Genomic DNA, 16221 nt, shown 5'->3' on the forward strand with positions numbered 1-16221 from the left:
GTAAATTCCAATTTATGACATAGTATGCTGTCTCGCTAGAGCCTTTCAGTGAGAAAATAATCCACAGCTCTTTCATCACAGAACTCACAACAAATAGCATATGGCATGAAGAAGAAATAAAAACTTAAACAACAGTTGCAAAACACAGTACAAGGTAACACTTTTTATTTTAAATGCAATATAATGCTGACTGCAAAGGAGTTAAGAGTTGAACACTGTACTCCATACTGAATGTGAAGTCCTGATTCCAGCTGACATCCATGGAAGTCTGATTCTTTACAGAGTTTTTGGATATTATAAGAAAACCAAACCAGAACAACAACAACAAGAACTAACAGAAAAAACAACCCACAGCCAGAGGACAGGCTTTTGAAGGACTGTAACCATTTACTAAGGGATGATGAGAATTTTGCCCAAGAAATAAATTTGGTAACTTGAAGCCCTTACATTCCAAACCCTACACTGGTCCACATGACAGTTACCAAGTACAAAGAAATACATGTCTCCTCAGAAGGACCTTAAAATCAGGTTTGCTCCTACAGGGGGCCCCCTTCAGCTCCACCACCTTTCCTTTTGCAAACCTTCTTGGCTTTCCACTGGCATTTGCACACACTACCCACCATACTCTTCAATCATGACTCCTTCCTAAAGCAGCAGGGTCCCATTCTGCAAGGAGCAGGGTCACTCTGCTCTGCCAGGTCTGGGTCTACATTTCCTTCCCAGGAGGAAAACAAGGAAGGGAACGCATCTTCTGTGCTCTTCTCATAAACTTAATCTGAAATGCATCCAGAGTTGAGCAGAAGGGTAAGGAACAATGCTCCTGGATGCAGTGTTTTTCCTGCAGCTCACAATCCATGGAGCCCAGGAGAACCTTCCAATACATAAGGTCTCATTGATTCCTGGGGTTCCTGTTACTTGCTCTTTCCAAACTCCCTGTAGGAGATTTATGATTTCTTGTACTTGCTGTACCATTTTGGTTTCAAGACCAGTTTCTAGTCCCCTTTCCCTACATCTGCCTGTTACCTGCCAGGCTCAGTCTGGGACTGGGAACCACCAGAGCAGGGCTCAGAAAAGGACATAACTAGTTGACAAAACACTGAAACTTCTCACACAACAGGGTCAGGTGCACAGTGTCAACAGAGCAGGAGAAAAGAAAACTAATCTTCATCTCCTTAATCTCTTTTCATGACAACCGATGTGTTAGTTGTACTAACAGAAATGATGCATTACAAACAGAATCCAATTTTCAAAACAACCCACTTAAAAATTTGTCCACTGAGTGATCAGTTAGGAGCAGAGCTCTATTTTAAGGAATCTAGAACTCCTGATAGAAGTGAAAAAATAAGTCCCAATGAGCAACCACATCAGCAATAGCCCAGCAAAGGAGATTTATTTTCCATCCTGTATTACCATAGCAGGACACAAATGTAGATGTCACAAGAAGTTCTTGCCTAGCCTTTGTACAGTGATGTGATGCTACCCTCTATTCACTCCTAACCACAAGGCATACCTAACCAAAGAAACAATTACCTGCAAATCAAATTAAATTTCTTCAGTTGACACCTAAACACAAAGACTGAAGAACAACTCACAGCACCAGCACAGAGCCACCCTTGTCATTCCTTTGTGGTTCTGAATTCATCTCCTAACTGCCCTGATGACTACTCAGGCTGCTTGCAACTTGACCCCTATATCTGGGTGGCAAAAGGACTTTCATGCTCATCAGCTGTTGCAAAGCTGTTAATCATCTGGACCAGATCTGCACAAGTGTCTGGCTCACAGCAGGCAAAGTCAATCTTTCACTACATACCTGGGCACATTTCAGCACACTGTTCCCTAACAAAGTAAAAGTTTTACCTCCTTGGTTCTCCACCCATTGTCAGCATGATGTCATGACTCACATCACACATCTAGTGGACAACACCAGCACTTCAGTTTTTGAAGCTGGGACAGATGGCATGGCCTGGATTTTATGTTATGGGTTATCATACCTCCTACCTTTAGCAGTCTTCAGCAGCTTTAGTGAAAAAGGTTTGATCCAGGATGGAAAAAAAAGGGAGTACAAAAAGTCAAACACTGCTCATATCAGTGAAGAATTTATTTTTCATATATATTCTAAATATCACACAAGCAATCTTCATATGTAAAATTATTATACACTTCAATGCTTCTGTGAAGAAAGTATAACGCAAAAAACTCAAGCCACTCTCTGGCCTACAAAGTTTTGCCACGATTGCTACAGCTACCAAATCCATACAGATTAAACCTAGCTTTATCAGAAGTGCCTAGATCTTTGGCATCAGTACAGCTACTTAAAAAGCATTATGGAAATGCTGCTTCTTAGGCTGAGTAAAATAAAGCCCTTGCCACCAGACTAAAGCATTACCTGACCATGAAAGAGTTAACTACAGCAACAGCCTAATGCTACCTACTGCATTTGTGCACAGTGACTACTGACACAGCATCCAAGCACTGCCAAGCCACTGACAACATTGAGTTGTTCCTTGTGGCATCTCCTCCAAAGTAACAACCTAAGCAGACTCAAGTATTTCTGCAATCACAGCATCACCTGATCTGGCAGGAAGCCATCCACACCTCTTCCCTTCGGAATGAAGGTGGCAGTGATACTTCATAAATATTCATACTTCTTTCTATCCTCTGCATTACCTTAGAGTATTTCAAAGGAAAACAAACCAGAAAATAAGACAGATGGCATGTGGGACAGAAAGCAGAAAAAAAACAGACAGGAGTAGCAGCAGATAGAGAGAGCACTGTTAAAAAAATGTTAAATTCACTTGAAAGAATGAGGCAGAGAATAAATTACCTTTTCTTAAGATGAGTTCAAGGAAGCAACAGCTCTCACTGTGAACTTCTGTAAAACAAAGCTGTGATTTCCTCTAACTGATGCACTGGGACAGCTCTTTGCCTGGGGAGTCTTGGACTTTGGGGAAATGGTTCTCCTATCTACAGAAACACTATGGGAAGATATTAAAATCAGTCACTAACGGGTGAGACTACAGTAAGAAATTTTCCTTTTTAGAAATTATATAAAAAGCTTTTAAATTCTCTAAGTGAACAAAAAATGAAACATAAACAATACTAATTTGACACTATAACCAAAAGATAAACACATATCTAGCCTGTATAAACAGGTATAACTTCCCTGCTCAGCTTGCATGCTTTCTGTTCCTGTAAATCAGTTTGATGTTACCATTACTTAAACATGATGGGTAGTCATAGAGCCTGCATTTCAAGAAGGAGGTTGGAAAAAAACCCTGTAAAACATACAGAGTAGCCATAAGAAAGGCAACAAAAGGAAAACGTGGCACCTCAGTGGGATCTACCCAGAGCATATCAAAGAGGAGGCCTAATGCCTAATTACACCTTGGGAGTACTTCAGGGCACAGAAAAACTGAGAGCAGGGAACAGCTTCACCTACCTGACAGGGCAATGGACCACACAACACAAGGAATTTGAGGCATGCAACTCGAAGCACAGCTCACCTCTTAAGATAAATAACAATCAGAAAGGCTTAGTGAGATCATGATGAGTACTGTATACATTGAAAGCTCCAAGTCTAAGCCAGAAAGAAGTCTTCCTAAAGGATAAACTGTGGTTCCATGACAAGTCATTAAGTCTCAAGTAAGAACATGCAAGTCACCAGGATGCTATATGGTACTGAGCATAAATACTGGTACTGTTTCTCCAAGCTTGGTTAGAGACTGGGAGCAGCTGAGGTGCAAAAGCGAAGCACTGCACCTGGAGTAACTCACCCTTCTGAGCACTTAACTACCACCTTCTGCAGTGCAATGCAGCCCACTGGAAATCCCAACAGACCCCAGGACGCCTGCCTGCACCCTGCCCTTGCAGGCAAGCAGAGTAAAGACTGCAGATACACAACCACAGCCCCATGAAGCATTGCAGTGCGCTGCCCACCCCAACACTGAGCAAACTGTTCCTAACACACACCTTCCAGCAGCAGCAGAACTACTCATACCCAGCTGATGTTTTGACCAGGAACAAAGACATACAGATTTCTGCTTATAATCAGATGGGTTTGCAAAGAAAAGGGGGAGGGGAAGAAAAAGAATACTTCTATGTATATGTTTAATATATCAACCTGAAACATTATGTTTTTGGGGAAAAATATAAACCCTCTAGCCTGCTGTGAATTTTGTCACTGCCTTGTTTCATAAATCTGGCTAAGGAAAAATTACAAGGGAATAAGAACTTAAAAAGAAAAAAAAGGGAGGAGAGGGAATAAAAACAAAGACTTGTTTCTCCTACCCTGCTTTACTTCCTAGTCAAAGGAGGTCACCTAAGTGAGTGCTTTTAATGCTGACTTCATTGAAACATAGAATTATATTTCCTCTTTTTGGGAAAGCAATCTTAACCCCCAGGACAAACTCACAGCAGCAGCAGCGTGACTTCTGCATTTCCTTCCATGAGGGTACAGATCCCCAGGCCCAGCTCCCTCAAGTGAGAAGGCACCGTGTGGCAGGTGACCATCCCCACTGTCAATAACTCCACCAGCAGGTGGGTACCTCACTAAAACAAGAGCTGCACCCATAAAGCCTTAGAATCTTTTGGCTTATTGATCACGATGAGGAAGCAATTTGTCAGTTTGCTGCTTCTTGGCTGATGACACTGGATTCACTCCAGAAGTGCCAAGGACTACTGCAGCTGCACTGGGCAGCACCCACTGAGACAGAGGACACAAGCCTGGTTCCAGAAAGGTAGTTTTACCATTTTTCTCAACTCTGGTTATGTTCCAGCTTTCCTTCCATGCCTTCTAGATAGCAAAGAGAAATTGAGTCCCTTTATCCTTTATTTCCATAATTACTGTTTGTGAGTATTTCTAGCTGCCTGGAGGGCAATTTCTTGTGTCAGATCATGCTGCAGAGGTTCAGACTAATTTCCCACCCAAATGTGTGACTGCACAGAGTCACTCTGGCTGCAGTACCTATCCATAGGATTCTCATGATTTGTTAATTATCTTTTTGAAAAAATGTTATTCTCCAACCCAAATCACTCTCAAGTGAATTCACCTCTGTTTGAATAGAGGGGCTTATTCCCTAACACTGTAGGAGATTTTCAAGCTGTCCCCTGAAGTCAGGGCCAAATATTTACTATAGCCAACCTCCAGCCAACTTTAGTCTTTCAAAATCCTGGATACGCAAAGCAACAAAGCCTATATAACAAGACAAGAACTGTTCCAATCAATTCTAACTCACTTCAACTCCAAAGGGAATCACTTATCATTTTGGCAGTAGATGTAACAAATCCGAATGGAAGTGTGGCCACTGGTGCAATGAGAACAGCACATTGTGCAAAGCCCAGGAGTGAAACCCAGAAACTGCCTCATAACTAACTTGGACAAATCAGGTGTTCTAGAAGTGTTTCTTCCTCATAATAATATGCAACAAGAAAAAAAGGAACTTAATTTAAATGAAGCAGAGAATTTCTCTCCAAGCCCAAGATTTTGATCCATTATTTAAAAACAAAAACAAAAAAGAGGAAAAGGCATCAGACAGCATTTTGGCTACAAGCATCTGCTTCAAGACAACTCTTCACAGGACCAACCTTACTTGACTATTCAGGTCTTTAAAATATTTTGGGTTTATTTATGGACATTTCCAAGGTAAAAGAATAAAAGAGAAAGCAGTCTAAAATGCACTATGACTTATATGTTTTTAACCATGACTTACAGTTAAAGATATATATTCCCGATAAAGTAATTTCAATTTCAATTCAGAAAGTATATATTCACGCATAATTTCTTGGCATTTTGTATTGCCTTCTCCATTAATTTTCTGAAAGTCTGTGTGTGTATATATAACCGTCCAATAGAACAATATCAGCAAATTATTATTTCCACAGTATGTAAACATTCACTGATAAAATATACTGGCAAAGTTCATCAACATACATTTTTAAGTATCACACAAACACAGGCCCTTAGACTGTTTCACAGGATTTGAGGTAAACCATAATGGATTAATGGGCACCTACACATCTTAAAAGTCCATCATTGTGCGTTAATACAAGAAACGTAGCACTACTTAATGAGAGAACAATAATTGTAGCATGTAAAGTAAACACATGTTAAAAGCCCGTTATTGAGTGGAAGTGTTCATCATCTCATTTCATCACCTAGGGGACAAACAGTTACTGACTGCATCCTTTAGCGCCATAATATTGCAAACACACCACTCAAGACACAAGTATGCCCCTCCACCCCAAAACCAACTCTGAAGTACTGTATGATGAGGTACAAGGAGGAAAGTCCATTGCACAGATTAAAGAGACAAAAATCAATCACCGACAAACCTCTAGCACCCGGCAGTACTTCTTAATAACGACAACCTAAGACTATAAATTAAGAGAGAGAGAGAGAGAGAGAGAGAGAGAGAGAGAGAGAGAGAGAGAGAGAGAGAGAGAGAGAGCCTGGAACATTCCAGTAATTCATCCAAGACCTGGCGAGGGAGGACATCAATGAGGTTCGAAGCCCTGAAAGCCGTCAAAGCGCCCCTCAGCAGTACCGGCTGGTCAGCGGCGGCCGCAGAGCCCAGCGCGGGTCCCCAGACAGCTCCGGCCGCCGCCCCGGCCCCGCACGGCCCCGCCGCGCCCGCAGGGCCGCCCCTCACCTCCCGCGCAGCGGTGCCGGGCTGGCTCCGCGCACCGGCGAGCGGGCAAACAAACAGCTCCTCCGCCACCACAGCGCCCTGCCCACGCCCCGGCCGGGACACAAGGCCGTGACCGAGCAGCCCCGCCCGCCCCGCGGCCCCTCGGCGGGGCACGGGCAGTCACACCGACCTGCGGGCGGGCGGCATAGCGGGCCCGCGGCCCAGCGGCGGCGGGAGCGCTCTGCGAGGGCTCCGCCGCTCCCCGCTCCGCCACAGCGCCGTCGGCCCCGCCGCGCCCCCGCGGCTCCGCCCCGCCCCGCCGGTCCCGCCTCCCTTCGGCCCCGCCCGGCCCCAGCGGACCGCGCTGGCCCCGCCGTCGGCGGCGGGAGCCGCGTTCACTGCCCCGGGAGCGGGGTCGTACCGGCGCACGCTCCTCCTGGGCTTCACGGCCTTCAAACCCTATCCTGGGGAAAGGGGGCGGTCGGCGGGGCCAGAATAAGTCCTACGAGTTAGGCGTGTTTCTTCATACCGCCTGAGCGCCAATGTGTGCCTCTAAAGAGGAGTTTTCTCAACGGCAGTACTAAAAACAAAACAACCAGTTTTGGAAATTAAGGTTAACCAAAGCCTTTAGATCCGTGGGAAAATGAAATGCCTGCAATCTTCATCTGCTGTTTCTGCACTGCCAGCAAGCGGGTTCTTCACCCGACCCCCCAAAAACACCACTTGCTATAGCTACCAGAAACTACATTCCCTTACCCGAGGTAACTCCAGGTAACCCTTCTACATATTCGCGGCTAGTCTAAACAAGATCTAGCTGCTTATTCCTTCCTTCGGTCAGTAACCAGCTCTAAAAGGCTGAAAGCTTAGGGGAAGGCCAAAAAGGCTTTGTAACATTAAATCCTAAATTCCACAAGACAAAAGCTGGAAGATAGGCAGATACCTGCATAAATGAAAAAATGACACAAATACATGGAGATGCTAAGAGAGTATGTCAAAATAACAAGTGGTGCGCAGGTGTCTCAAGTATAATTTTACTAGTTATAATGTTACAAACCCAACAAATTCTAATTTTAAGTAAGAGAGATATTTGTCAGAGGCCTATTTTTTAATTTAACAGCTGCTTAAAGATCCATTTTGAAAACATATGTATCATTTTCAGGACAAAATGCAACTCCAATACAGACACACAGCCATCTCCCACCACTGCCATTACCCTATTCATAGCATATGCTTGCTACCACTCAGTTTCAATACTGGGACAACAACTGCCTCAACTCCTCCACTAAATTTGCTGCTAAAATTGAAGTTTCCGCCTGATTTTTTTTTAAAACTGAAATAGCGCATTTTACAAGACAAAGATCTGCTTTAAAACATAGTCTCCTGCTTAGAGGATACATTTTGATCACATACTGCAGCTATTACATCTTACATCTATATTATTACCAGGCAAAAGATGGACAAACCCAAAGTTACATTGGTTAAAATCTCAAATACTTCACTAGCACACAGGTTCTCTACCATCACACAGAAGAAAGGGGCCCTGCTCTCAGTTACTCTTCCAGCAGTACTTAGATAACAAAATCAGGGGAAAAAAGAGGAAGAAAACTGCAGTACTATTTACCCAACTTCTTTTGCCAAATTGCAGAAACTATGAAGCCCTATCCATCAAAGTGGTGGAAACCCTACTTATCTCTTAGCTGCACTTGCACAACAATGACAGTGACTAACACCTTATTTTAGCTCCAGGAAAAGCTGTCCCTGTCCTAATGTACCAGTTTGCTGCCAATCATCATTCCAAGCACAGTCACCTCTATTGTATTGTGTAGGTAGCTCTATGAAGACAATGAGTAGATTCCATATAGTAGACAAAGAAACTACACATTTCTATAGCATTTCTTTTGCCCCAAGCATTTCAAATACATATTCTAAACTGCTGGCATGGCATGGGGAACAAGTGACTTGAACTCCTGTCAGAGCAGCAGGCTAAGTAGGTTAGGACTAGAACAGAAGCATTGTACAAGTTCCAGTTATGGCACTTTGGATTACTGCGGTTGTAGCTCAACCCACAGACTTCATGTCATTACAAGAACCTGGGTAAGTGGGATGTAATGCACTGTTTTGTCTTACTGAGTCTGGAAGTAATAAGTAATGCCTACAGCATTACTACTTATTACTAAGTAATAAGTAATTGTTGCAGCAATGAACATGAGATAAGTAGACAGGTAGATCAGACACACACACACATCACCTTTGAAATAAAATTTAGTTTTGTTCTCTCTACAGTTTAGAGATCTGAATGGTTTGCTCTTTCCCATGGCAATATGTTCTGTGCCAATTCATTTGAATACAAATGCTCTAACATAGTTTAATTAATTGTCTTTGTAGTATCAACTGCTGGTTTGAGAATAGATAGTTTGGGGCTTTTATTGTTACAAGTCAACCCAAAGTTGGGGAAGTTCGTGGACTGAAAATGGGGCATGGATTCTTGCTACAAGGCCTTTGCTTCTTTCTTTGGAAAAAATTACCCATTTTGCTTTTCTTCACATGATTGTAATGGTGTGATTAAAACATACTATTTTCCACTGCAATTGGTAATCCTTAGTATGATCTCACTAGTGTCAGATCTTATCCTAATGACAGATGGGAAACTGGGAACCATGGGCTATTTTAAGCTTCAGATGGTGGCACTTGATTTGCTCAAGAGTCAACCCCAGGCATTCCCAAGATATGCATCAGGGCCCAAGAAATCCCAAGGCTATATTTAAAATTATGAAAGTTTTAAAGCAACGTGTGTTTCCTTTCTCTGTCTTCTTTTTTCCTTTATAGTTAGAGGAGAATATCTTTAGAGGTTAGAATATCTTTACCTGAGAAAATCTTAAGTTCACGTTGCTCATTCATTTCAGGATTGCACAAATTTGTTTTATCACTGATTGCACTATTTCGGTGGACATAAAATGCAATTTCACTATTTTAATCACTTCCAAATTGTGAATTTTTACCCTAGAAATAGACTTCTCACAAAACTCACATGTATAACCACACATGGAAGACAGAACAGATTTGGGATACTTAAGTACTACCTTTGAAGGGGTTTTGATCTCCCACAATACACACTTCAGAGTACATTAACAGAATTGCATGCATTACAGTGAAAAAATTGTTAGAGGTACAGTATGTTTGTGGCCTGCATTCAGATCAGCTTACATTATTAGCAGAAAAAAATATTGTATTACTCATGTGTGTTTCATGTAGTTTCTGGATTCTTTTTTACATCTGCAACTGTTAGCTTACAGCTTGCTTATTTAAGAAAGACAACCTGCCATAAAGAATTACACTGATAACCTTGACTACTACAACAGTCCATTTTTGAAAAGATATGAAAATAAAGGTGACACCGATCTTTTTTTTCCATTAGCAGTCCCATTTTTCCCAATGACTCCTACAATTATTCACCATGAAGTAGTCACAAAATAGGTTTCATACAGACAGACTTTTATGCATACATAATTGAGGCCCAGCTTGATCCTACCATGCACTGAGTGCTATTTTTAGCCTGGTTTCTTCAGTTTATGTAATGATGAATTTTCAGAGTGTCCCCAACTCACTCTTAACTTTGAATTGATCATCTAAGTAGAACTCAATTTGACAGAGGTATTTCTCTGTATAAATTTCCACAAGTTTTACAAAAATGAGAAAGAGGCCATAGCTTGAAAATTTTATAAGAACTTCTCCACTAATAACTGATTCTATGCACCCATTTTTACTGTGTAGTAGAGCAAGCCAAAAGTTGCTTCCAAAATGCTCAAAAGAAAGACTGTAAAGGAAACGAAATTTGCTGATACAAAAGATGGCAAAAAAGTCCTATTTGTTTCAACTAAGGTATTTTTTTGAGCTCAGTGGGCGCTGGATGAAGCATCCCACCACCATACCTTATCCCAAACCCCCGAATCAGGTGCATTTTAACATAGGCTAAGAGAAAAAAAAAGCTGACACATGTTTTTCTAAATCAAATACAGTGCCAGGGTTAAAATGGCAGCTGAAGGAAAAGAATAAAAGAACTTGTAAAAGTATTTATAAAATATTGCTGGTTGCTCCTTTTCTTGTTCTTCAGGATCATTAAAGTATTTCCCGTAAACAGGGAATGCCGCGCCTGGACGGCACCGAGATGTGACGCTGCACGTCCTCGTGTGCCGCTCCCTGGCGCTGTGTGCGCCACACTGCAGGCAGAGGGAGTCTGGAACAGGGGCTTGGAGCTGGGAGATTAGCAGTTCTGATACTTGGACAATGCCTTTTGAGGTTTTCCTTACATTATTTCCATTAAAACACTATTACGGTTAAAACAGATATAATAAATATAAACTACAATAGTATTTTTCTGCCAGAAAACCGTTATAATCTAACAGTTAGGTAACCATTCTGACCATACATGGAAAGTAAACACAAAATAGCAAAAGACCATGCATCATCATCTCAGTCCCTCTCCTCTCCACTTCCTTGAAACTGGGATGATGTACATTTTAAGTCAGGCTAACTTAAAGAAGAAAGGCTGATGTCAGGACTTTCCAGATGAAACACACACTTGAGGTAAGAGAAGAGTGACAAATGCACAAACTACACAGTTGCAAATACAATTTAGAGATTTTGTGCAGATCGAGGATTTTCGCTACTGCTGAAGCATGTACCACGGGTCCTAAAGACACTCTGTATTTACAATTATAGAGTAGAAACATACTCAAATGATGTACTTTTCATAAATTAGCACATTGCTTTGATGTTATTCTTACTCATCTTTACATAGTAAGCCTACTATCACACATCAATTAACATGGCAAATTAAAGTAATAATAATATGTAAGGTATTCACATGGAACAGACAAGTTAATTGCTGCTGTACAGCTTGCATTTAAAGTAATCGCTCTGATTTTCCAGGTTCCAAAATTCAGCTTTACATTCCAAACTGACAGCTGTGGTACAGTAACTCTAAGACTGAATGGTACTCACTTGGTTTTACCAATACACCACTGTTCTGTTAAGTGAAAAGAAACATCAGTCTCTGATATTCCTTCCCTGGCGCTTTCGGGAAGATCATTCTTCAGCCAGCATCTCAGGGATGCAGGCACCGGCTGCTTCTGTGCTGGCAGGAGGCTGAATCGCTGACAGTTTCACTGATGCATTTCTCTGTCGGATACAGGAAGCAAGAGAAGAGGCATAATCTTTTGTCAGTGCACATGACTTGTACAGCAGAGAAAGCCATTTCTAAAAATAACTAGACAGCATATGACTCTCAATGCTACTTTCCTGATGGTCTAGTGGTCAGCCAGGTTCACATCCAGGAAAAGATTTCTTATTTCAATACATTTTTCTAGTACATACCTTAGTTTTCACTGCTTCTATGGATGTAATCAACAACCCCTTCACTGCTCAAGAGAAATTTAGTAAGATGTATTACTCACTTGGAGAATTATTTGCTAATTGTCAAGCATAACAGAACAAGACTGATTTGTTTCTACCTTTAAGAGTTTTCTAGGGCCTGTAAAAAACACATTTTCCCACCCTGCCATCAGCCATAAGATCACAGCTTTCATAGGCTCCGCTACTTTTCTGAAATTGTCAGGGGGGAATATTTTGTCTCCAACAGTCAGGCAGCTTAAGAATCAGGGGGCTCATCCCTACCTTCCTCTGCAGTGTAACACAACAGAGGAAAATGCACACAGTAGGTCCACAAATGCAACTGCTGTGGACCTACTACTGTGTCTAACCTAATTGTCTTGTGCTGCTAACATCTCAGCCACAGAAGCACAGAACTCAGTACCACTCCAAAACACACATTATAAGCACCCAGGGTGGAGAAGCCTATGCTTTTAACCATGACACTGTGGACCTAGTGAAGCATACAAACTCCTTAAGGCTAGCTCAGTTTCTGCAGCATGGAACCATCTCATTATTTGGTTCACATTCCTTGCAGGTTCCATGTTGCAGGAAACTAGGTCCCACCTTGCCTTTCTCTTCGACAATGGGCACAGACTACCTGCTGAGACCAGCTGACCTCTTTCCCCTAATCACACACTCCTCTTTGCAGTGGCCTCAGGCCACAGTGATACCTCAGCCCCCAGCACTCCACAGCTTTGTCTCCTCAAGGCCTGAAATGCATTGGTCTTACCAATGAAGGTGCTATCTATCTACACATGTGAAATGGTATTCTTGCATATATAAGACATCAGATTGAATGTAAGACAGCCTGATTATAACCTTGTATTTTATGATATCTACCTCACTGCACAATAAAATTGCTCAATTTTGCTGACAAAAGAAATCTCCATCACGATCAAGACCCATGTTTTGTTCCAGCCTGCTATGGTGAAGGGTTTGGGATGAAATCACCTGTTGGCCGATGACAAGGAACCCCAGTGAGACACAAACCAAACACCATCAACCTCCTGAATACATCCCTGAGGAAAGGGATCCCTTTGTTTTCTGACTCTAAAGCTAATGTATATTTGCACACTCCAGAAGAAGCTTATCTATCTTAACACAGAAAAGGTTTCTTATATAATGCATTTTAGAGGCAGAGTGCTTGAGATTTAGAGAAATTTGCTTGTGTAGAGCCAACCCGCCTGTATTATTGGACACTGCTTAAATAGGGAATATTATTTTTCCTCGCACTGCTCGCAGATCTACTGCTTTCATAAAACCGACATGCCAGAGGAAGAAGCGCTCATGCAATGTCATCTACATCGCTGGCAGTTTTCATTCCTCTCACACAAATCTTACCAAAAAAAGCAAAGTCACGGATTATTATCTATGGCGTGAGGAGGCCGCGGGAGTGCAAGGCAAGCAAACCCCCAACCTCCCCACTTGAGGCACGCCCTCAGACCGGCTCTCCCCTGCAGGCCTAACACCGGTGCTTTTATTTCCACAGCCTGCCCGGAGAGCGACCAAGCCGGAGCTGAGGGAACCGCCACGTTCATTCCCTCCCGGCAGCCGCCTCCCGGGGTGTGCAGGGCAGAGCGCTCGGCTGACGAGGCCCCGCCTGCAGCCGTGACAGCGGCACCCCGTAAAGAAACGATCTTGTCAGGAACAGCGTGTACAAGCAACACGAAAGGACGGAAAACAACTGCGCGGAACCCCGCGCCCGCCGAAGGCGGCCGGAGGGGGCCCTGCGGAAGAAGGGAGGGAGAGCCGGCCCCGCGCTCGGGCGCCTTTCCCCGAACTCCCCGCCCCTGCCCCGGCCGCGCAGCTCTTGCCCGTGGCCATGAGCGAGTCACCCCCGCTCCCGCTGCGGCACCCCCGGGCTGACGGCTCCGCCTCGCCCGGCCCCCCACAGCCATCCCGCCTCCCGCCCGCGGTGGGGGACCCTCACCCGCCTCGCCTGGGCCGCCCACTCTCCTTCCCACCCCGCCGTCGCTGTCCCCTTCTGTGGGGTGGAATGGAACGTCCCTCCGTACACGCAGCTGCCTCCACGGCTTGGTACTGCCTGGAAGGTGGGAGCACAGGGAAAAAACAGCGGCACAATGCGGCGTAGGGATGTCGTTATGGCCGTTGGGGATCTTCAGAAAGGAGTCGTCAGAAGGAATGACGGCGCTACTGTCAAGTTCCCTGGTGGTCTAGTGGTTAGGATTCGGCGCTCTCACCGCCGCGGCCCGGGTTCGATTCCCGGTCAGGGAAAAGAGTTTTTGCCTTCCAATTCTCCTGCGTTTTTGGGTTCTTTCCGATCCTGTCCTGCTTTTACAACTCTAGGAGCATCGGCCGGCTGGTGTGCGAGCGCGAGGCGTGGGCATTACTGCCCAGCTGCGAGTATTAAGACACATTTGGCAGCGTGGAGGAATCGTGCGCAAAGGCAATGAGCAAAGTCACAGCGCTGTGGGCAGGGGAAGTGTGGCCAGGTGTAGTGTTTGGAAGTCTTGACTTCACAGAACTACCTGTGGACACCCCATGCTCGTGCATAGGGAGTCTAGAAGTCAGGAGAGGCTGCTTAGAGGGGTAAAAGTAGGGCTGTTGGCCAGCACTTACAAATACCACAATTTCCTTTTTTTTTTGGCTGCTCTTACAGTTTAGGGTGTTTCCACATCTTTCTCCCCAGAGGTGAGTGGTTACTTAGTGCTATCACAAATCTTTGAACCATCTCTGTTATGGGGAAAGGCTGAGGAAACTGGGCCTGTTCAGCCTCAAGAAGAGACAAATGAGAGGAAACCTCATCAATGTCTACAAGGATCTGAAGGGAGGGTGTCAGGAGGAGGGAACCAGGCTCTTTTCAGTGGTGCCAAGCAATAAGACAAGAGGCAACGGGCAGAATCTGATGCACAGGAAGTTTCATCTGAATATGAGAAAGAACTTCTTTACTGTGCTGGTGTCCAAGCACTGGAACAGATTGCCCAGAGAGGTTGTGGAGTGTCCCTCACTGGAGATATTCAAGAATCGTCTGGATGCAATCCTGTGCAATGTGCTCTAGGATGACTCTGCTTGAGCAGGGAGGTTGGAGCAGATGACCTGCTGTGATCCCTTCTCTGACTCATTCTGTGGTTCTGTGATCCGCTTAGCTGTCTGTGGTGTGTATGTGCCTCTCTGACCAAGTGCTGTTTCCCCCAAAGAAGGTGGGAGGGGTTTGTCCCCTGCACCCCTGTCGTGGCAGAAGGGGGACTGCAGTGCTCTGTGGTGCTTCCTCAGCTAAGCTACAGACTGTCTTTGTGCAGCGTATTTGCACAGCCCCCACCATGCAACGCATATGGTTGGGGGGGTGCAAGGAAGAGATAAGATATTCTTCTGGACGTGGAAAGACATAAACAAAGAGACAAAGGGATTTTTAATACCTCCCTGCAATTAGCACCTGTCTTGCTCTCTCCTGCAATGAAACCCTCGCCACAACTTAGAATCATTATTGTTGGAAAAAGACTTTTAAGATTATCACGGCCAGCTGCTGACAGAGCACCACTGCCACGTTCACCATTGAACTATGTTTTTTTAACACTTCCAGGAATGGTGACTCCACCACTTCTCTGGGCAGTCTGTTCCCAATGCTTAACAACCCTTTTCATGAAAAAAAATTTCCTAATATATAATCTAAACCTACTCTGGCACAACTTGAGGCCATTTCTTTCTCGGCTTCTAAAAATGGTGTGGGTTCTCCAGTATGTGTGAAGGGAAGAAGTGATGAGAACAGGGTAAAGCCTATTCTAGTCCTGCAGCAGGGGGTGCCTCCCCTTCTCCTCCACCCAGAGCTCACAGCTCTGTCCTGTAGCAGTGCACAATCAGCTGCACATCCAAATCCTCATCTGGGGCTCCAGCAAGAGCTGCTCTTCTTCACCTGTAGCCCCCCGCTCCCATACCTGCCCCTAATTTGTAGGGTGAGAAGAGGACCTCTTCTTTCACATTGGAACAGTGCCTGCCTGTGGTGAGCTCATGTTGGCTTGCTATGAGGTGCCCACCTACGCCCCCTCCTCAGCAGTACAGGGGGAGAAAATAAGATGAAAGACTTGTGGATTGAATAAAGGGAGTTTAATGAAAAAAAAAAAAGGCCCAGTACATGTAGCAGTTGCTTTGGAAGAAAAATACCTTAAAAATTAATCCCTTCCCCCACCCTTACCTTGCATTTTATTGC

General features: G+C 44.1%; 1 protein-coding gene and 1 non-coding gene across 8 annotated transcripts in view; one reads left to right on the forward strand and one right to left on the reverse strand.

Annotated features, from left to right (window-relative positions):
* NCOA7 (nuclear receptor coactivator 7) overlaps positions 1 to 14179 on the reverse strand; it is a 91787-nt gene extending 77608 nt beyond the window's left edge. For 2 of the 7 annotated variants that reach the window (XM_051792147.1, XM_051792141.1), the window contains exons 1-2: positions 13987 to 14150; positions 11628 to 11804 (exon numbers count right to left, since the gene is read on the reverse strand). The gene's annotated coding sequence lies outside the window, so the exon portion shown is untranslated. Of the gene's footprint in view, positions 1 to 2824; positions 2976 to 6476; positions 6598 to 6647; positions 6795 to 6816; positions 6930 to 11627; positions 11805 to 13986 lie in introns of those variants that run through there. The other 5 variants (XM_051792142.1, XM_051792143.1, XM_051792145.1 and 2 more) reach the window with 5 other exon arrangements.
* A 40-nt stretch (positions 14180 to 14219) lies between these two features.
* TRNAE-CUC (transfer RNA glutamic acid (anticodon CUC)) lies at positions 14220 to 14291 on the forward strand. The gene has a single exon. It is a non-coding gene; the product is annotated as a tRNA-Glu (tRNA).
* The last annotated feature ends 1930 nt before the right edge of the window (positions 14292 to 16221 follow it).

This window comes from Manacus candei, unplaced genomic scaffold (genome assembly GCF_025592945.1).
Source record: "Manacus candei isolate 608988 ecotype Guabito, Panama unplaced genomic scaffold, ASM2559294v1 h1tg000034l, whole genome shotgun sequence".
Taxonomy (NCBI): domain Eukaryota; kingdom Metazoa; phylum Chordata; class Aves; order Passeriformes; family Pipridae; genus Manacus; species Manacus candei.